This window comes from Lissotriton vulgaris, chromosome 1_1, assembly GCF_964263255.1.
Source record: "Lissotriton vulgaris chromosome 1_1, aLisVul1.2, whole genome shotgun sequence".
NCBI lineage: Eukaryota > Metazoa > Chordata > Amphibia > Caudata > Salamandridae > Lissotriton > Lissotriton vulgaris.
Genome location: NC_141685.1, coordinates 775,532,160 through 775,554,447, shown reverse-complemented (window position 1 = coordinate 775,554,447; position 22,288 = coordinate 775,532,160).

Below are 22,288 nucleotides of genomic sequence, written 5' to 3'. Positions count from 1 at the left end.
CAACTTGCGGCCCGAAGAGATATTCACCATTGAAAGGCAAGTTGACCAGATGCTGATGAACCTCTGGTTTTTAACCAGAACAACCAGTCAGGTGTGCCTGCGCAGAAGGATACTAGTATTGATGCCCCAAGCAGCAATGTCTGCTGTATCAAAGTGACACCTAATGTTGGTATTGGAGATAATTTTCCCCCTGACACCAATTTATGGCCCATCCTTTTGTACTAGTTCGGGAGGTGTTGGAACACCCTCGTCCCAGCCGCACCTTCTTAATAGCCTGGTCCAGTGGAGGGCATCCCCGTGCCCTGTGAGTTCACATGTTCCTGTGCAGTGTGCACCACAAAAGAATCAGGTGGCAGTTGTCCCCTGGTTTAAGTAGGTATGGGGGAATTTTAAAATATCTTGTCCACCCTTGGCATGATGACAAGTGCCTTAACTGGCTTCTTAAAGAGGTCAGCAGCTGGCTTGAGCATTTCCTTAAACATCGGAAGATACTGCATGGATATTTGTGTGTAAGAAAGTCTTCATGAGGAAGTCATCCTTCTCAGGTTGCCTATACATCTCAACCTTATGGCAAGCACCTTATGGCAAGCAGCTGCTCTTTGCAGTACCTCAAGGTATGCAGTTGCATCATCTGGAGGGGAACCTTTTGCCGAACATAGCTCCCGATCTATATTACTTTGAGGAACCACAGCATAATCATCCAATGTATCATCATGTGGGTGAGTTTCATAAGGTACATCATTTGGAGACCTAGGGATATCCTTTCTAAACCTTGAAGCAAGGAAACCCCGAGGGGACTTTGGTTGAGGGTCCACTGGTAGCAGCAGGGAGACTGGGTGTTGGCTTTGTGGTGAAGAGGGCTGGGGAGGAGAACCTGAAGTGCGCAGTGGTGGTGGCGTTTGTTTGCTCTTATCATGGTGCCGATGTTTTTTAGAAGACATGTTCAAAGGTGGATTGATGACCTCCTCAAAAGTCAATTTCCTTTTTGGCGGGAGGGATTCTTTGACCTGCAGAACAACTCTGAATATGAATTTGCTGCTGCCTATCCAGTTCCTCTTGAAGCCGCTGGAGGATAGGTTAATTCTGATCCTTGGAGTTGAAAGAGGATGCTGCTCTGGAAGTCAGCTTCCTCAGAGCTGATTGAATCCTAAGGACTGCCTGCATCAAACTGGATTTCAGCTTCTAAGTATTCAGTGGAGAGGTCGGTTTGAGGACGGTGGTGAGGTCACAGCTGAAAATCTTGCTGAGAAGGAAGGGCTTGTCTTAGAGCCATGCTTCGATGTAGAGTGGTGAACTCGCATTTGCTCCAACTCAGTATCTTGGTGCTGATCATCATGGCCGTGTGGCAGTGGCGGACTGGAGGCCTCATGGCCAGCGTGTGAGCTCTATGATCGACTCTCTCGAGGGCAATGCTCAGCTTCAGAGTAGAGCTGGGACATGTTAGGCGTGGCAATGGTACTCACTGCAGCCATCTTGGTAAAATCGTTGGGTAGGTGGAGGCTCATTGTTGGAGGTCCGAGTCCTGAACCTGCTCTGAAAGTTGGACTTCTGCCTTGGTTGCTGCTCGGCCTCAGTCTCCTTTTCTCTGAACAGGTCCAGAGTGTCTTCATAACATCTGTGCACCATGGATGCCGATACAATGGTATCTAAGAATGGTTTCATTTCGAAAGGCAAGGCATGCAGAGCAAGAGCACTACTGATGGTCTGGGGACATACAAATGTTGCAAACCTGAAGTAGGTCTGTCCTGGGGTACTTTGTTTGACACTTTGGCAAGTAGTGGAATGGAGTCCTTTCCATTACGAGCACATTATCAAATGTCGAGGGATGGAAGGGGTCCCAGTACGGGGCGCCAAAGTAGTTGACTGCAGATGCAAAGCAGAGACAACTCGAATGCTATGAACTGACATAGATGCACTATTACCTCAACCAACGAAGAAGATGGAACAGAACGGGCCTGGCAAGAACACCATGCAGCGTCAGCCTGGTGCTCACAGGAACACGACTAGAACCAATGGCGGATGGCATTACCAGTTATAGGTATAGTCTGTACCTCGCCACTTCAAAAAACTTTTTCGTGGCACATGTCCGAGCCCACTACATAGCATGTGTATCTACAGCTACACTTGCAACAAACACTATGCTTTGAAATTGTGCACAATCTGAGGAATAATCATTCTGCTTAGCCTATCTCATAGATGTCACAAAACCATCGATATTAAGAAGCCATCCTGTGTCTTGACCTATCATTCTCGTTTCTGTAAGGTCTAGGAAGGCAAGGGAAAAATTGAGAAGTAGAATCTGAAGTCAATTGTCCACTGCTTTCAAGAAATATGGACAGCAAAAGTTGCAGGCAGGCAACATTTTAATGTTATTCGGTCCTAATGTTTTCTAATCTCCTGGGTCGAGGGCGACCTAGAACTCCAGGACTTTTTAACAGCTTCCAACTGCACTAGTAATATTCTGCTTGTATCTCACCTTACACCCCACAAAGCATTCTAAATCAGCTACTACCTGCGTGCATTGCCTTGCAAAAATTTACAAGTTCTGTTGTTTCATGCTGTCGTGGCACATGATGGTTGTACATAGGTAATTGGTCGTGTAACTGGGCATGTGAGGTTGTACTTGGGTAAATCATGAGCATACGATGCTGTACCTGGGTATGTGAGGACTGCCCACTCAGCATATTAAGGCTGTGCTCTTGGGATGTACGTTGTTACCACGCGATGTATTACATCTCGTTACTTTACAACGCGTATTTTACAACGCAAGTCGTTACCACAACTTGCGCTGTAGGGGTGCTGGACTTAGGAATAGTTAAATTTCCTATTCCAACACCAGCCTACGTACAGTAGGGAAGGTGTTGGAATAGTAAATCTACTATTCCTTAGCCTAGAGCGCCCTCCAGTTTAAGTCGTGGTTACGACTTGCGTTGTAAAAGACGCGTCGTAACTGCACTGCGGGGTAACATCCGCGTTGTAAAGGATGTTCCCCGTGCTCTTGTAATAGTGGCAGCTAAAATACGTATTTATCTGCTTTAGAAAAAAATTATTTTTAAATCGTGCGCCTAGTCTGTTTTATTAAGTTCAATATGGTCATTCCTGTGATATAGGAAGTTCAAAGGTCATGTGAAATAATGAAAATATTACGTCATCAGCTCTAATGACTTGCAATGTCCTTTCTATTACTAAGGGTATTTGGGTGAATCAACCTCCATAAATGACTGAATGGAACACCTTCCTGTTTTTAATTCCAGGACTTTTTCAAAAGTTAATGTTCTATATCAGCATATAATAGAATAGAATAAAATAGAACATAATAATATTATAGTATAGGATTATTAAAAAACTATTACAAAACAGCGAACACTCTATGTAGTTACAATATACCCTTAGGTACATACAAAATCACAATAATAAACTAAGTATGTAAATATTGAGCAAAATATCAGTAGTATGGCCATTTTCTACTTTTCTGATAGAAGTGAGAAGGAAGATTATAGACATGGCCATGACTTACCATTCAGCCACAGAGCAGCAGAGCACGTTTTCTTCAAAATATAAAAAAATATGGCTCAGTGTGACAGTTCTAAGACTTTCTCCGCATTGAGGCATTGATTCACAGCATTGTGGCATCTAAAACCCCATATTAGAAGAAGATTGACTTTAATAATTTAGGGCCTGATTTCCAAATTTGGCGGTGCAGCGTGGATTCTGCCCTGCCACTGCCAAAGACGTGGTCACAATGCCACCAGATTAGAAGTTTCCTCCTGTCTGGCAGCCTTTTTTTATGTTTCCACAGTGGGGCAATTTTTAGGGCACTGCAATGAGAACACCAAAGACAGTTCTCACACAGCATGGACTGAAATGTCCATGCTGTGTAGGAACTGGTGTGCCTGCACACTGGGGGGCACATGTTCAGGCCCGGCCCATGCAGGGCGTTATACCGGGACTTTGACGTCAGGCAGGGGAGGGTCAGGGTGGGGGGTTGTAAAGTGCGGGATATGGACCATTACAGGTAAGTACAGAAAAAAAAACCCGAATTTCGTTGCCCACACTGCATCGCCAAATGTGATGCAGCGTGGGCAACGAAATTAGTTCATACCCCAGATCATACCCCTAAATCGGTCCCAGCTTCTATTCTCTTTCTCAAAATGTCCAAGTTTGAGGGAAACTTGGACAAAGTATCTGAGGCAGGTGGGTTTCAGCTGCAATAATAAACGGGACGAAATGACCACTGTTTTAGTGTTTTCAGGGCCGGTAAAGGCAGTCATTGTAAAAGCTGAAAAGGGGGATAAGGTTAATCTCAGAAGTGGAACTGGAGGGGGCTGACCAACAAGGAAGTGCCTTTTTGAAATGTCACGCAGGGTTAGGGAAAAGGCAGGTAAAGCTATTGGCTGAAGAGTGCGGAGGAAAAAGAAAATACCAAAATACCTGTTGATAACTCAGAGTCTTGTAAACCTTGGGGTAATTGGAGCCTAGGAAATAATTATCTAGGCCCACCCCAGTGGAATCAGGACGAGTGTGCCTCAGTGAAATTGACTAGGAAAATGGGTTGCCGCAGAGCTTTAAAATTATTTCATGGAACATAAATGGGCTAGGAGGACAGGTAAAAGTCGAAAGTATAAAACAACTAGCCCAGTGTCTAGAGAGTATATGTTTACAGGAAACTTGGCTATGCACCAAAACCCCAGTAATTGAAGGTTTCGCCGAACTTCAAAGGCCAGCCAGAAAAAAAAATTGGAGTCGACCCTCGGGGTGGGGGATTATGACACTCATGTCAATCAGGATTGTGAAAAAGGTGACATCAATAAACGTAACATGTAAATGGTTGCTTGTCTGCAAGGTATCCCTGTTGGGTACAGACAGGGTGTGTAAAAATGTGGTACTTGTGAATGTGTACATAGTATGGGGTAGAGAGGGGGCATTTTAGGGAAGATATGGACGTACTGTGTGAAAAGCATAGGAAATATTTGATCATTGTAATGGGAGATTTTAATCACAAACTGAACCCAAAAAAACTAGATCCCTTGTTTAATGAAATATTGGGCTCATATAATATAATGCCAGCTGACTTCCTTAACTGTATTTCTTCTAGACAATATTTAAAATTAGAGAAGTATCTGGGGACAAAGGGGTTATTCAGTTTGAATGGTAGGCTAGAAACTGATTGCCCAGCAAAACAAACTTTTAGGATAGGCACACAGCATTGTCCCATTGATTATGTTTTCATTCACGCATGGAACTTTGCAACAGTAAAAGGGTTTTGGGTAATTCAAAGAGAAGGTAGTGACCATAATCCCCTGCATCTTGAATTATTTAGGGGTCTACTAGCCATCGTGAAATAGTACTTCCCCAACAATTAGAGTAACCCTAAACGCCTGACAACAAGACTAACAGATGGATATGTAGAAAAACTGGCTAACTTTCAAAAGAAATTAAATATGGAAAATGTTAGGGGGCAGAGAGTGGAATGGTTTGAAGAAACAATTGCACATGTTGTCCAATGCCTCAGAGTAGAACTAAAAAATAAGAAAGTACGCCCTGTTGACAAGCAACTAACACAAGAAAGATGATCAAGGTGGTTCAATTCGGAATGTATGAACAAGAAAAGGTTAATAAGGAGAGAAGAGAGAAGCCTAAGTATAAGATACGACCAGGGTAGACTGCTAAATCTGAATAAGCTGAGAAAGGAATACAAAATGTTAGTTAGGAACAATAAGAGTATTTTTAAAGAGTAATGCTGGGAAAACCTGCTGGACACAATTGAAGCAAAAAACATACAAAAGTTTTGGAAGCTGATACAGGAAGCCTCATGACAGCCCCCCAGGGCTATAGCGCTGGGGTTAAAGCGCTGCATTGGCTATTAATTGACAAAAGGATCCTATTTAAGATCTTGCTGATCACATTTAGAGCCTTTCAACAGCAAGGGCCTAAATATCTGTGTAACGGTTTTAAACGGTACCATCCCACCCGTTGCCTGAGGTCTGCTAGTCAGAACCTGCTAATAATCCCCAGATTCAGACTGGCTACCAAAGGAGGAAAATCTCTCTTCGTCCTGGGTGCTAGGACTTGGAACAAGCTTCCACCTTACCTTAGGTCATTGTCCCACGAAACTCAGTTTAGGAAAGCTTTAAAAACTTGGGTGTTTTCTCTTACAGATGTGGCCTGCAGAGCGTTAGTGTAAAGTGTAAAGCATTTTCCATCGAGTTGATCTCTTTCCCTTAACCTTGTCATCTGGTTGTTTGAGCGCCAAGATACTCCTTGGAGTGATAGGTGCGCTATAAAAGTGTCCTTTACATTTACATTACATTTACATGAGCTGTGTAGTGGAAGAAGCAGCATGGGAAGAGTATCTAGATGTGCTGTATGGGACAATTGAAGCGTCCGAAGTAAGTGACCAAAAATACATTGGAGAGGGGTTGTCGAAGATATAAAAACGCTCTTCACAGTAGAAAACGTAAAGGATACTATAAGAAAGCTAACATTAACCTGTGCTGCAGGACCCGATAACCTCTCTGCTATCATAATAAAGGCTCAGTTAAATTGGTGGAATGAACTCCTATCCCATAAATTCTTAGCCATGTTAGATTCGGGTCATATCCCCAAAAATTGAAGGGGGCAGTATTTAGACCAATACAAAAGAAGGTAGATATGAAAGCCCTGAAGAATTATAGGTTGATTGACTTGCTGTATGTGGGTGAGAAAAGTATCTTAAAAAAATAATCCTAGGTAGATTGAAGGATTGGGTGGAGCAGGGGTAGATCGTGCCTGTGGAACAGGGAGGCTTTAAGGAAGGATACTCTACCATTGACTGCTGTTTCACCCTATGGGTGGTGGCACAGAAGTCTATGGAGCAGAGAGGGAAGTTGTACTGTTGCATTGTAGTCTTCCACGCTGCATTTGACCTGGTTGACCAGAAATGTTTTTGGGAGACCCTAAAAAAAATTGAGATCCTAGGACTTCTGGTTGTAATTCAGATGTTACACAGACATAACTGGGCCCAAATCATTAAGGATACGGTGGGGTCTTTGACACTGAAAATTGAGACTAATAATGGCCTAAGGCAGGGCTGCATATTGGCCCCCCTATTTTTGCCATATTTTAAGCAGATCTGCCAACCATCCTGGAAGTAGATAGAAGTGAAAGTCCAAAAATGAACGGTAAACAATTATCCTGTTTACTTTATGCTGATGATTTAGTAATCCTTGACCAGACAGAGGTAGGCCTACAAAGGAAGTTAAATGCATTTAGCGAGTATTTTGTGGCAAAGCATTTATCTGTAAACATGGATAAAACCAAAATTCTGTGTTTTGGGAAAAGAGACTAGAGGTTTTATTGGTATTTGGGCCCAACCAAACTGAAAATTGTAAACAAATATAAATATCTCTGTGTCTGGTTCGATAAGTCCTTAAAGTGGCACACACACCTGGAGGCCCAGAAAGCTAAGGCCCATATATCAGTGTGTGGTCTGAAAAGGTTTCATAGAATCTATGGGGAAATGTCCCATAGACCACTGAGAAAGGCTTAAAGCGCTATGATACCTCCCAGCTACAATATGGAGCAGAAGTCTTCTGCTTAAGTGGTAAAAGCAGATGCGATATGGAGGAAGGGAAATGCATAATATCCCTAATGTCATTACTGGGCTCATCTTTGATCCAGGAAATTAGAATAGAGCTGAGTATGACAGCATGGAATGTACAGGCTCAATTGGCCCTACTAAGATGTTGTAAAAGATTGGGTTCAGGAGAGGCCCTGAAAGTGTCGCAATGGTGTAAAAACGAGATCCAACATAGCGACCTAAAATGGGATAATGAGGTCAGAAAGAAATTGTATTCTGTTTGTGAAAACCTAAAGGTGAGAATTGACCAGCAGACCCTGCAAATAGAAGTAACAAAGAGCGAACGTAGAACTCTAGGGAAGGAATTTTCTAGGATGGAAGACGTGGAGTATCTGAGAACGAAAGAATCAGTGAAATGTATGATAAATAGTTGGGTAAAACAAATCTGGTACCTCTATTTGGATACATTACCTAATCAATGGCGTAGATCAGAAGTAAAGTGCAGTGGGACAAGCCTCTAGTTTCTTGCAAAAGCATAAAAGACAGCCTGGTATCAAGACGTCCTCAACAACACATCAGGCAAACTAACACTGTATGAGGACTTCCTAATGTGACAGGTCATTTTCAGTGCGGAAACTGTAGTGACTGTCACTTCACCAAACCTACTAAGAGCCTTAACCCAGAATCTGGAAAAACATGGCATATACGAAAGCATACAAACTGTAACTCAATGAATGCTATCTACCTTATTACATGCCCATGTGAGTGGAGGTATATAGGCATGATAAGCAGCAAAATAAAGACACAAATTTGCAAACACCGGAGTAACGTCCAATGCAAACGCAATACTACATGGATGACCAACCACCTTTCTAGAAGTGGGACACACAACCAATGATATTGACTGGGTGGTAAGAAAACAACTTGAGTCAAACACTACCAATATCCAAAATCGCCTTCTCGAAAAAGAACAACAATATATTCATCGCTTTTGCACCCATACACAAGGATTAAACGATAACATTCCATGAAAAAGCCTAAATAGGTATCCATGATAATCGCTAGACTGCTAAAACATCTCTCTAGTATAAGGGTCAGTTATGATACCAACAGCATAAGAGCAGTTTAAACCTAGCATCGCCCGGCTATCCGCCCCTTCCTTTCTCAAGGGTCTGTTCATAACACTGTAACATATTATGCAATGATGCACTATTGTCATGGTTCATTGACTTTATAACAACCCTATTTTTTTTTTGCTTTGCATTTTTATGTAGTTTCGCTCCTTGCCTTCTCTTTGGTCAGTTTACATTGCATTGTAATCACTGCTGCACCATTTTTATAATTTTTTTGTTCTTCTTCTTCATAACAACCCACCACAACTATTTGTTGTTGTTATTTCACGTTCACCAAGTTTACATTCTGTCTGCATAAAAATGTCTGGTCTGTCCTTACTGACGACCGCATACATACATATTCACGTCATCCTCAAACACTGTTGTCTACATAGATGTAACTTCCCCTCTGTCAATAACGCATACTAGCTTTTGACATACGGATCATCCCAGCATCATGCAACTTGCAAACCAATGTGCAACGTCACGTTCATACGCGCTGATGTTTGTGCGTGGTCCCCGCACCTAGAATTTCCTGCGACACTCACTTTAAAACAATGCCGGTCCCCCACATGGGTATCATCGCGATCCCGAGGAGACCAGAATAGGTGTGGCAGTGGGTGAACTACCTTCATGAAGTGAGGTTTTTCTTATCCTTGTTTAAAGGGGTTTTTATCCTAGTTTAGACGCTTACACAATTTAAATGTGTTCAATCGATCAATCGATCAAAGGTTTGTAGAGTGCACTACACACCCGTGAGGGTCTCAAGGCGCTGGGGTGGGGGTGGGGGGGAGATCTGGATCAGTCGAAGAGCCAGGTCTTGAGATTCTTCCTGAATGTGTGCAGGTTCAGGGAGCGTCTGATGTTGACAAGGAGCTTGTTCCAGGTCTTGGCTGCAATATAGGAAAAGGCTCTCCCGCCGGATCTGTTTCTGCACATGCGGGGGACTTCTGCCAGGGCGAGGTTGGCAAAGCGGAGGTTCCTCTTGGGTAGGGGGAAACATACTCAGTCGTTAAGGTATTTGGGTCCGATGTCGTTGAGGGATTTGTAGGCGTAGGTGATGAGTTTGAAGGTGACCTCTTCTCGACGGGGAGCCAGTGGAGGTCTAGGAGGTGTTGAGTCATGTGTTCGTGGCGCGGTGTCCCTAGGACGAGTCTGGCTGTGGTGTTCTGTATGATTTGGAGTTTTTTTAGAAGAGTTTTATTGATTCCGGCGTAGAGGGAGTTGCCATAGTCCAGTCTGCTGGTGATGAATGCATGGGTGACGGTCCTTCTGCAGTCGGGGGGATCCATCTGAAGGTCTTTCGAAGGATGCAGAGGCAGTTGAAGCTGGTGGATACGACTTCATTGATCTGGAGGTTCACGAAGAGGGAGGAGTCCAGGATGATGCCGAGATTCCGAGCGTGGTATGTAGGGGTGGGTGGCTTCCCGAGGGTGGAGGGCCATCAGGTGCTGTCCCAGGCGGAGGTGCAGGGTCCCAGGATGAGGACCTCAGTCTTTTCTGAGTTGAGCTGTAGGCAGCTGTCCTTCATCCATGCTGCCACGTTCCTCATTCCTTCCTGAAAACAGAGTCTGGTATATTCTGGGTTTTTCATGAGGGAGAGGATGAGCTGGGTGTCATCGGCATAGGATATGATGCTGAGCCCGTGCTGTCTGACAATGGCGGCAATGGGGGTCATGTAGATGTTGAACAGCGTTGGGCTGAGTGATGATCCTTGGGGTACTCCGCAGTTAATGTCAGTGGGCTCTGAGAGGAATTGGGAGCCTGATCCTCTGGGTTCTGCCGGAGAGGAAGGATTGGATCCAGTCGAGGAAGGCTCCCTGTATCCCTGCGTCATGGAGTCTGGTGGCTAGTGTGCGATGTGAGACGTGGCGAATTCTGCGGACAGGTCTAGGAGGAGGAGGGTCGCCGTGTGTCCCTGGTCTATCAGCATGTGGATGTCGTCGGTGGCGGCGAGGAGGGCGGTCTCGGTGCTGTGGTTGCTGTGGAAGCCAGACTGGAAGGCGTCTAGGATGGAGTTCTCTTCGATGAAGGCAGACAGCTGGGCGTTCACGAGTCTCTCGGTGACTTTGGCTGTGAAGGGGAGGCGAGAGATGGGCCGGTAGTTCTTCAGATCCGTTGGGTCGGCCATTGGTTTCTTGAGGAGGGAATTCACCTCTGCACGCTTCCAGTCGTCTGGGCAGATGCTGGATCTGAAGGAGGAGTTGATAGTTCGTCTTAGTTCAGGTGCGATGACAGCAGCGGCCCTCTGGAAGATGTGAGGGGGCAGGGGTCCGTTGGGGCTCCTGAGTGAGTCTTCTTCATGGTTGCAGTGATGAGCTCGGTGGACGCGGGGGCCCACGAGGTGATGGTCAGCTTCTCGGCGGTGGTGGGTGTAGGGGTGCTGTCTTGTGCTTGCTCGCTGCAATTGTCATAGAGGGCCTTGATCTTCCGGTGGAAGTAGGAGCTGAGTTTGTCGCAGAGTTCCTGGGAGGGTGTGATGTCGGTGGCTTTGCAGGTGGGTTTTGCGAACTGCTGGATGATGTTGAACAGTTCCTTGATGTTGGATGCGTTGGTCTTGACTTTGTCTCTAATGAAGGTCGGTTTGGTGTTTCTTATGCGCTGGTGGTATTCCTTCAGGGCACTCTTGTGGTTGTTCTGTGCTTGGTCCAGGTTTTCTCCAGGCGTCTGCAGGAGCGTCTGGCATCTTGAAGTTCTGTGGTGAACCAGGCGGCCTTTATAGGGCATTGTTTGGCGGGGTGGCGGAGAGGTGCCAGCTTGTCGGCACAGCCGGAGATCCAGCGGTGAAATTCTCTAACTTCAGAGTTGGGGGCTCTTGGAGAAGGGCGGCGTTCAGGTTTTTCTCCGGTGACCTTCCCCCAGTTCTGCTGCGACGGATGCGTGGTGGTGTTGAAGGTGAAGTGGACACAGTGGTGGTCCGTCCAGAGGGTCTGGGTGGTGTGGCGAAACGGATGGGTGTGACCCGCTCTGTGGGTGGGTGTGCTGATGAGCTGCTTCAGGCTTAGGTTGGCGAGGTTTTCGAGGAGCGTAGTGGAGTCAGGGTCATTGCTTTTGTCGAGGTGGAAATTCAGGTCCCCAATTAGCATGTAGTCCGTGGAGGTGATGGCGTGGGGTGCGGTGAGCTCGGCGATGGAGGTTACGAACTGGGTGCGAAGTCCTGGTGGTCTGTAGATGAGGTTGCCTCGTAGCATGGTCCTGGGGCTGGTCAGGATCTGGAAGTGGAGGTGTTCTGTGTTGGAGTGGTGGGGTCACTCGTGCTGGATGTGGAAAGCCGGAGGGAGGTCTTGTGTGCGATGGCGAGTCCTCCTCCCGGGCGGTGAGGGCGGTCCTTTCTCTGCATCTTGTAGCCGTCTGGGATGGCTGTGGCGATGTCAGGCCCGGAGGTTGAGTTGGTCCAGGTTTCCGTGAGGAATGCAACATCAGGAGAGAGGGTGTCAATCAGGTCCCAGATTTCGATGGTGTGTCATGCAGTGAGCCCACCTTGAGAAGGATGCAAGTCAGTGTTCCGGTGGAGCGTGGAGTCGGTGGGCCTTCGGTGGCTGTAGGAGCTCTGTCAGTGGTGAAGGATCTTTGGCAGGATCTGCATGAGAACTGTCCGTGGGTCGTGGTCGGCGATGATCTTCCACAGTCGGCGTGGCCTCCGTGGTTGAGAGCGAGGTGGGTGGCAGAGTTGTTGCGGTGGGATCTGGGTGGACCAGCGTTTCTGGTGCTGGTCGCGGTCGGGTCATGGACGGGCGCAGGCGGGCTTACCTTAGGCATGCCAGCGGTGCAACCGCGCAGTGGTCGCCATTGAGTAGCCGAGGGGGGCGTGCGCAGAGGTGGGGAGGCGGGAGTGGAGCTGGATCAGGGTGGGCCACAGCGGCAACAGTGGCGGGAAAAGGACACACAAGGACGCGGGGCACAGTAAGGCAGTGAGAGAGAAAACAACAATAGGCAAAACAAAACAAAACGATGAACAGCAGTCAGGACAAAACAATATATGCAGTCAGGAAAAATACCAACAGGAGCGTTACGGTTACGGTGCCGGCTCAAACCCTGCTGGGAGAGGGCTCAGTCTTGGGCGATCCAGCTGATTAGGAGGAGCTGCAAAGGAGTGTGCTGCCTCGACCCAGAGGTCAGGAATCACACGCGCTCCCCCGCAGTGGTCGCCATTTAGTAGGCGAGAGGGGCATGCGCAGAGGTGGGGAGGCGGGAGCGGGGCTGGATCGTGGGCAGGGTTGCAGGGGCAGAAGCAGCGGGGAAAGAATACACAGGGACATGGGGGCACAGTAAAGCCATGAGAGAGAAAACAAAAATAGGCAAAACAAAACAAAACAATGAGCAGCAGTAAGGGCAAAACAGTATATGCAGTCAGGAAAAATACCAACAGGAGCGTTACGGTTCCGGTGCCTGCTCGAACCCTGCTGGGAGAGGGCTCAGTCTCGGGCAGTCCGGCTGATTAGGCGGAGCTGCAAAGAAGTGTGCTACCTGGACCCAGAGGTCAGGAATCAGACAGGAGCTTTGTGCCTCTTTCATATACCGAAAACTTCTTGCTGACACTAAAAGTTGTTTTTCTGTCCCAATTACTCTCTCAGCAGTGTGTGACTAAAGGTGTATGCTCCTTCCGGAATCTGACAAGCTACGAGAATCAAGTAGCAAATGTAATTATAACTTTATGACAAAAGCATAATATATACACACAATAATTGCACTTGTGGGCAACTCATAACTATCACTGACACAACTGATAGTACACGTTAATAGCCATGTTACACGCTACAGATGGCCATTTCGAGATAAATACAAACCCGAGTGACACAGGTAGTAACCATTCACTAATATGCCAAACAAATATAGGCACGCATGCCCACAAGAAAGCACATGCATGTCTGGTGAATACCGGAAGTGTGTTGCATGTCTGAAGTATGAATGTTGACAACATGATTGATCGACTCAAACAAGTGCCCTTGGCCACCACGTATAGGGGCAAGTGCTGGACTACAATATAGAAGAGTAAATGGCACCAATCATGCTTTTAATTGTCTGTTGTTGGTCCTTTACTTTTCATTTTTGTCTTACAGGTTTATCCTAGCAGTGGGTCCGTAAGTACAGTCTACTCACAGCATGCACAGCACACCTTAGCGTGTGTGCTGCAAAAAGATACACTTGGCTTATTTTTGCCACTTGCTCTATTTCACTTAACACTACTTCACTTTTATGTGGTCCTGAAGAAAGCCTTAATAATTTTTCATATAGGCTGAAACATATCAACCAGTAGGATAATGAAGACCAATTGTTAATATTCATGTTTATCCTTACCTTTGTTTTTAATAAATCCTGGGCCGCTGGAAATAAAAAATTGCTCAGTAAGGAATCTCAGAGATATTTTTAATCTCACCACTTCACCACACACTATCACAAAATCCCGCTTCGCTGTAATCAGGCATTGTAGCACAGCTGCATAGCATTCGGCTACCCAGCTGGGAACCCAATGATGAAGCATGCCACCAACTAGGTTGGTGGGTGAGGGTTCTTCTTACAAACCATTGTGGTGCCCAGCACTATAAGTGCTGCAGAGTCGTCTGTATTGGGTTCATCCTCATTGTTTATAAAAGAAGTACCCAGGGACAGGGATGGTCACATTACTTGGTGCTTGCTCTCTTGTTTGTTTTTCACTTTTTACAGATATGGCAAACCTTGAGATTGCAATAGCTATTGCGAGATATATAAATGCCGTGAAAATGTTTTTCAAGGAAATGGATGGCCGAAAGCTATGATGGAAATGGATTTTAGATAGTTCTACCTGATATACATTTTTTAGAAAGATATTTTCTAATAGGGATTTGTATTGCTTTTAAAGTATCTATGTTTATATATAGGCTTACCTATTATTTATATATAAAGTATTGTGTAATTCTGTAATGAAGTATATGGAACTCAGTCTATTGTAATGGCAACTGTTGATAAATTTAGGATGATTTTAGACTATTTATATAAAGTGTATGTTTTATGCTGTTTAAAGACCTGCGGTCTAAATAAATGTTACCTTGACTGACTGACTGACTAGAGGAGGGCCAATAGCAGTCCTGTGAATTTCCGGTAGTGACAACCCACAACTCACCACAGGAAGCTACCATCCCCTGAGTAGAGCAACCCTGCATCCCCATAGGAGGCGGGCACCCAGACAGAGAGTAAGCCATCTCAACTACCTGCTTAATTCACCGACCAATGGCCAAACTAGAAGCCTGCTCACCTCGGGAGGAAACTCCAAAAGAAACAAACAAGGAATCAAACTTCCTGAGTGATCCAAATAGATAATCAAAGTCTGTTTCACGTCTTGTCAGGATCTTTCCACTCCCTTATCAGTGCCTCGTGGATGTAAGAATGAAGCGGATAGTTAATAGTGGCAGTAGTGACCCAGTAAAGTGCACAGGGTCTCATTGTCCAGAAATACCAAGTTTGCCTTCACAAGTTTAAGCAAATCAGGCAACATGTACCCATCTATATATTTCCCCTTATGCTCATCTGGGCACAGAATCTCCTCTTCCGGCCCTAAAGAATGAATAGATTGTACTGGGCATGCTTCTTTAGATTTACCACCTTCAGTCATCTCCGGCGCCATTTCTATTTTCAAATGCCAAATTTTGGCATCCACACCATTCCTGCAGCGATTTGATCGAGGAGGGGAATGTGAAGAGGCGGAGGAAACTGGGAAGACTCCTCTGCATGCCTCCTTTTTCTCGAGTGCTTACCCATGGTCACTACAGAAAATAACAATACAGCAATCTAATCTCCCACACTCTAGAAGATGTGCCACACATAGTAATTGTCAGCCGCTATGCAGGACTCACCAGGGACCAGCATTTAAAGGTGTCTTGAACCCCCTTTTGGCAAGTCTTCAAATAACACAGCATGAAGGTCTGTACTTGAATTAGAGGTTTAATGATAAACACCTCATCCATCAGCCACCCAAGAGCAACTGACAGTGAGGAACACTAGTCATTCAACATTCTGAGTTCCACGGAACTTTCATATCATAGAAAGATGTGGGAAGACACCACACATCTCCCTTCCAATAACAAAAGAACATACAATACAAAGTAAATAAATAAATCACAAGTGATGTATAAACTTAAATCCACATAGCATTAAAATGATCATGAAGATATAACCATAATAATGACCAAACACTTCACAACTATTAAAAAACATAGGGGCGGAGGGGCGTGGCCAACGGCATGGCTGACTAGACGTGCCTCGCCGGAGCTCCGGCCGAGTTGCCCCAGAATCCGACTTTAATCCTTGCCATCGAGCCTGAAAACCACACCACCCTGCAGGAAAACCTCTCCGTTTCACAGTGTACTGGTGACCCGGGTGGTTGTGTGGGCTTTCTTGGATTTTTGAGTGCGGAGAGGCTGCGCCGCAGAACGGGTATCCAAGATGGCGGCGGCGAGGTGCGGAGGACGGCGAGATCGCTGGCCCACCGCTCGACTGACGGTGGCCGGACCGAGGGACAGACCATGCTGTGCCACCCTCTGACTGGTCCGCACCTGGAACACTGAACCGGGGAGACATTCCGGACCCGTGTTGGACATTTGGCCGGGAGAGCCGTTGGGCCAAGATGGCGGCGGGCGGTGAGTGCTACGGCGGGATCCCGCCCAGCCGGGACACAGTGGAGAGCTAAGGGTCGAACGGGAGAGGCACGTCGAGAGGGCGGCCAGACATCCGGACACATCCGGACCACCCTGACCGGAGCACCTCCCCGATCTACACCCACCGGTGCGACGCAACCACGGACGGCGCAGGCTGAGAGCGGGGCAAGCCACCCAACATCTGCTCTTCGTCGGCCCCCCTCGGGACCCACGGTTCGGGTCTCGCTGTTTTCCCCCCCTGTCCACGGTGGGAACATGGGGAAGAAGGAAATGGCCTCCAGGGCGCTGAAGCAGGGACCCATGGACAACTTTGCAGCCCCGAGGGCGATGGCCGACCCACCGGGCTCCCGCCCCGACATGACTGTACTGCTGGAGGCCATCCAAGCGTCCAGGACGGACATACAAGCGTCGCGCTCGGCGCTGGAGACCAAGATCGGCGAGGTTGGTGCGGAGGTGACTCTGCTCCGCCAGGACTTCCGAAACCTATCTGAGAGGGTGACAACCGCGGAGGAACGGCTGAAGGAGGATGGCGAGGCGATCACCGCACTCAGGAGAGACGTGGCGGAACTCCAGGCTTCCCACCGTAACCTTCAATGGAAGGTGGACGATGCGGAAAACAGGTCCAGGCGCAACAACCTCCGTTTTGTGGGGTTCAGAGAAGGAATCGAGGGCAAAGACATGGCGGCCTTCCTGATGAACTGGCTCAAGACCACCTTCCCTACGGCGCCATTTTCTCCCTGCTTCATTATCGAACGGGCGCACAGGGCGCTCTTGGCTAAACCTCCGGAGGGGGCCCGACCCCGGCCAGTCATCGCCCGTTTTTTGAACTTTGCAGATAGAGACCTGATCCTGCGTGAAGCCAGAGTTCTGGGGGAGATCCGCCTGGAGAATGCTACGATTATGATCTTCCCTGACTATAGCCAAGAGGTATCGAAGCAACGCCGCTCATACGACGCGGTCAAGGCTAAGTTGAGATCCCTCCAAATCAGGTATATGCTCCTATTCCCCGCCAAGCTGAAAGTGATCTACAAAGACAAGGCACTCTTTTTCGCTCATCCGGAGGACGCATGGCAGTGGCTGGAGGAGCGCCCCATCCTGAACAGTAGGGAGGTGGCCAGCCGAGAGGCCATGGACAAAACCGCCCGCAGCAAGCCGGGGTGGGAACTACCTAGGCCCCAGAGACTGCGCTCCAGGCGGACCCAAAACAAGACCGCGGCGACTCCGTACAGAACCAGGGGAGCGGAGAGCAGACGGACTGGTGGATCGGAGTCCCCCGACCCGGCAACAGGTGCGAGAGCTAGCGCACCCCGGAGGGGCGCTAGATCGGAAGGGGACGACATGGAGGATTCGGAGGGCCCTTCATCCGGAGCTGAGGACATGGAACTTTTGCAAGAATCTTTACATCCGCTGGTCAAGGAGATCCGACACATGGAACTGGAACTGTCGGGGCAAGGCCCGTCAACGGACACGCAGGACTCCCACTCATGAACATTGTTACTGTGAGACTCGATGGAGATGGCAACTCGGCGCATTAGGAGCACGCAAGTTGGCACGAAACCCCTCAAGTACTTTACTCTTTTTTCCTCAGAGTTCGCTCTGACTGTTGTTTGAGTTGGGGAGGGATGTGCGGGAGGGCGACTGACCTGCTCCCATTGATAGTTTGGCCCCATGTTGGGGCGCAGCTGGAAGGGGAGGGAGGTGGGGTGGAGGTGGGGGGGGGGTGCGTTGGAACTGTTATTACCTCATGTTGGGGTGTTGGTTTGTTGAAGGGGGGGGGGGACAGCACTACACCGAGCAGCGGAGTCGGGGAGGGCCACACTTACTACCATCCGGGCCCCGGGGCCCGGCCTTGGATGATCACGGAGCAACACAATGGCAGGTACACTAACTGAACCGACCCGAGACGGCCCCGGGGTGAAGGCGCTCACGTGGAACGTGAACGGCCTGGGCTCCAAAATTAAGAGGGGTCTGGTCACGGCCTACATTAAACGAGCAGCGCCAGACATTATTTTCCTGCAGGAAACACATTTGAGAGGGAACAGATGCGCTTTTCTGGCGCGGGCCAATACGTAGTTCTAGCACATGCGGGGTACACCACGGACTCACGGGGCACGGCCATACTCCTTAGAAAAACGACCCCTTTCACTGTAACGCGCACATGGTTAGATCCACAGGGGACATTTGCAGGGGTGCAGGGGACCTGGAGGAGACGCGGATACACACTGCTGTCAGTTTATGCCCCACCCAAGCTTCAGGCACGCACAATGCAGGAGGTCACCAACATACTATTGGACACGGCTGACACGGTGCAAATCATAGAGGGGGATTTCAATGATGTGATGTGTACGGCACGAGATAGGTCCGGCAACGCCCACACAGTAACAGCAGACACGGCACTTGCACGACAGATGAACACACTTGGCCTCACTGATGTCTGGAGGTGGCTACACCCCGCACAGACCGAATATTCTTTTTTCTCCGGGGCACACAAAGTCTTTTCAAGATTAGATTATATCTTCACCTCGAGACAGGAACTATCATTGGAGGACCAGGCCGAGTATAGGGCGAGGGGCATATCAGATCACTCCCCACTGTTTGCACACATAGGACGAGGTGGGGGGAGAGGACGGCCTCACTGGCACATGTCGGCATGGGACATACAGACTCCTGAGATTCTGGGGGGTATCAGAGCAGATATTCGAGTGTTTGTGGCGGAGAATGAGGGCTCGGTACAGTCCAGGGTTACACTGTGGGAGGCCATGAAAACAGTCCTGAGGGATCGATTCCAATCCAGGGTGGGTGAGGCTAGGAGGAAACGTGATGAGGCTATAGCAACTGAGGAGGCGAACATACTGACTCTAGAGGCCGAATACCACAGGTCAAAGAGGGAGATAGACCTTAGGAAACTGCTAGACGCCCAAAAACTTTACAAGGAATTGACCACGAATGAGGCACGCACACAGGCGCTGGCCACCCTCCACCGCCTCTACGATGTGGGCGACAAATCAGGGAAACTTATGGCCTGGCTGAGTAGGCGGGAGGGAGCGGCCAGGTGGGTGGACGGGATCCGACTCCCCGGGGGCGCGCGGGCGTCCACGGATGACTCCATAGCGGAGGCCTTTGCGGCCTACTTCGAAGACTTTTATCGGGCTAGAGACCTCGGGGACGCGGAGGTAGTGCAGGCGTTCCTGGGAGATATGGAGGTCCCACAGTTGACCCCCGAAGATAGTGAGGCCCTGGAGGCCGACTTGTCCCTCGACGAAATCACGGAGGCGTTAGCGCTTTTGAAGCCCGGAAAGGCGCCGGGCCCCAACGGTTTCCCGGCGGAGTTTTGCAAACGGACGGGGGACCTCCTCTCTCGCCACCTGAAGGGATTGTTCGTCGGGGCGTTTGACGCCGGGCGGCTTCCGCCAGATTTGACCCTAGCCACCATAGTCCCGATTTACAAGGAGGATAAACCCAGGGAGGAGTGCTCCTCCTATCGCCCAATCTCTCTCCTTAATATCGAAACCAAACTGTTGGCCACCATTTTGGCGCGACGCTTACGACAGGTCATTCCAGATCTAGTGCACCCAGACCAATCTGGGTTTCTCCCGGACAGGGCCACCAAACTCAACCTACGGCGTACCCACAATTGGCTCCAGGAAGTTTGTGACAGGGATGAACCCCACTGGTTCCTCTCCCTGGACGCAGAGAAAGCGTTCGACGCGGTGCATTGGCCCTTCCTGATGGGCACCCTCGAACGCTTTGGGATAGGGCCCAAGTTTTTAGGCTGGGTGAAGCTGCTATATTCGAACCCCAGGGCAAAGGTGCGGGTCAATGGAAGGCTCTCCAGAGAGTTTGCGATAGAGCGGGGGACACGACAGGGGTGCCCGCTCTCCCCACTCCTTTTCACCCTCACGATTGAAATCCTGGCGATCCGCATTCGGCATAACCGGGATGTGGTGGGGTTTCACTGGGGGGAGTCGGCCGCGGAACAGGAGAAGATCTCCCTTTACGCTGACAACGTTTTATTGTACATCACGGACCCGGCTAGGACTATCCCTGCGCTATTTAAGGAGTTGGGGGACTTCGGGTCGGTGGCTGGACATACCATTAACTGGCACAAATCGGTCATGTATGACCCGCAAGGGGCCCCTAGGGGGGAGTGCCTGCCCGAACACCTCCTACACACCACAGAAGGCTTCCGGTATCTGGGGGTCTTTATCACCCGCGATGCCCGTCGATCATATACTGCTAACATAGACAGGATCCTGGTGGCAGCGAAGTCGGAGATGGATAGGTGGAGACAGCTTCCACTCACCATCCTGGGCAGGGCCGCCCTGTATAAAATGATCCTCTTGCCGAAGTTCTTATACGCCCTCCAAAACGAATATTACCCTCTGCCAACTCCAACTATACCGAAAATCCACGCTGACCTCCGCTCCTTCCTGTGGCTGGGGAAACAACCACGAGTGGCACTCACGACCCTACAGCGGCACCAGTACAGCGGGGGAATCTCGCTACCCAACTTGGAGGCGTACTACTGGGCTGAACACCTGGCCCCAATTAACGAGTGGATACATGCCCCTGCAGATCACCCAACCTATGCACTGGAAAAATCCAAATGGGGCGCCAAAACGGTGCTCCACTTCCTCTACGGAGGGAAGGGAGGACGTAGGCTTCTCCCGGCGACTAGAATCACCCTGACAGCATGGCGTAGAGCTACGGTAAAAATGGGATGGCAGGAAAGACCCACCCGTCAAACCCCCCTGTGGTCGTGTAGCTGGCTGGCCGAACTGCGCAAACTATGGGGATTTAAAAAATGGGATGACATTGGCATCTCTACGATCGGGGATGTCGTAGCGAGGGGGGAGCTAAAGACCTTCCAGGCGCTACAGCAGGATTTTGGCCTTCATAACACCCAATACTTCAGATACTTGCAACTACGGCATGCGTGGGGGGCACAAAACATCTCCCTTACTGACATTCCCCAATATGCACCACTTGAGGGACGCCTGCTCCAGGAACAGATACACAGGGGGGCGGTGTCCATGACATATAAAAAGACAAACAATATGTTGGGAGACCTACAGGCTCTGAGGGAGAGATGGGAGGGTGATGTAGGCACATTTGACAACCTAGATTGGGAACTCATCCTCATGCACCCTCGAGAGGTGGCCATAAAATCACGGCTTCGCCTCATCCAGTTCAAGGTTCTACATCGGGCCTACTTTGACAGGGCAAGACTCTTCCGGATGGGGAGGGCTACTAATGCCTCCTGCCTACGATGCCAACATCCACTGGGCGATTTTTTCCACATTATTTGGGGTTGTTCTGTGGTTCAGGAATACTGGAATGAGGTCTTCACTGAATTGTCAGCGGTAATGGAGGTGGACATTCCTAGGGACCCTAGGCTGGCACTCCTGGGCATGTCAACTGAGGTGGATGTCACGCGGCACTCACTTATCTTTCTGTTGTTGGCGTTGGTAGTAGCCAAAAGAGATATAGCCAGAATGTGGGGGGCGCCAGGAAGGCCCAATCTGGATGACTGGAGACGAGGCCTAGACATGTACATGGCGGCTGAAAGGGTTACGTATAAAGCGAGGGGGTGCCCGAGAAAATTTCGCAAAATCTGGGCCAAGTGGCGGCACTATCACGGACTCGAGTAGGGGGGTGAACCGTGGGGGGAGGGGGAATGCGAGGGGAGATATTGACCACGGAGGTGGTCTCATGTGTGCATGATCGGAACCTGTTGTACCTGGAGGGACTAGGATGGTGAGACGACGTATGTTTACGACTCAAGCCTTGAGGAGTGAGGAGGACACGGGGATTCGGTGGTAGGGTGGAGGTAAAGGGGACGAGCTGCTTGGAGGGAGGGGGGGGGTGGAGGGCGGGAAGGGGGGCCTCAAATAGAGGTCTCTCAGTTGCCCGGGGATGTTTACATGGAAGTTGGGGGGGGGGTTCGGGGTGACAAGACAACACAAGAAATGATTATGTCATGATAA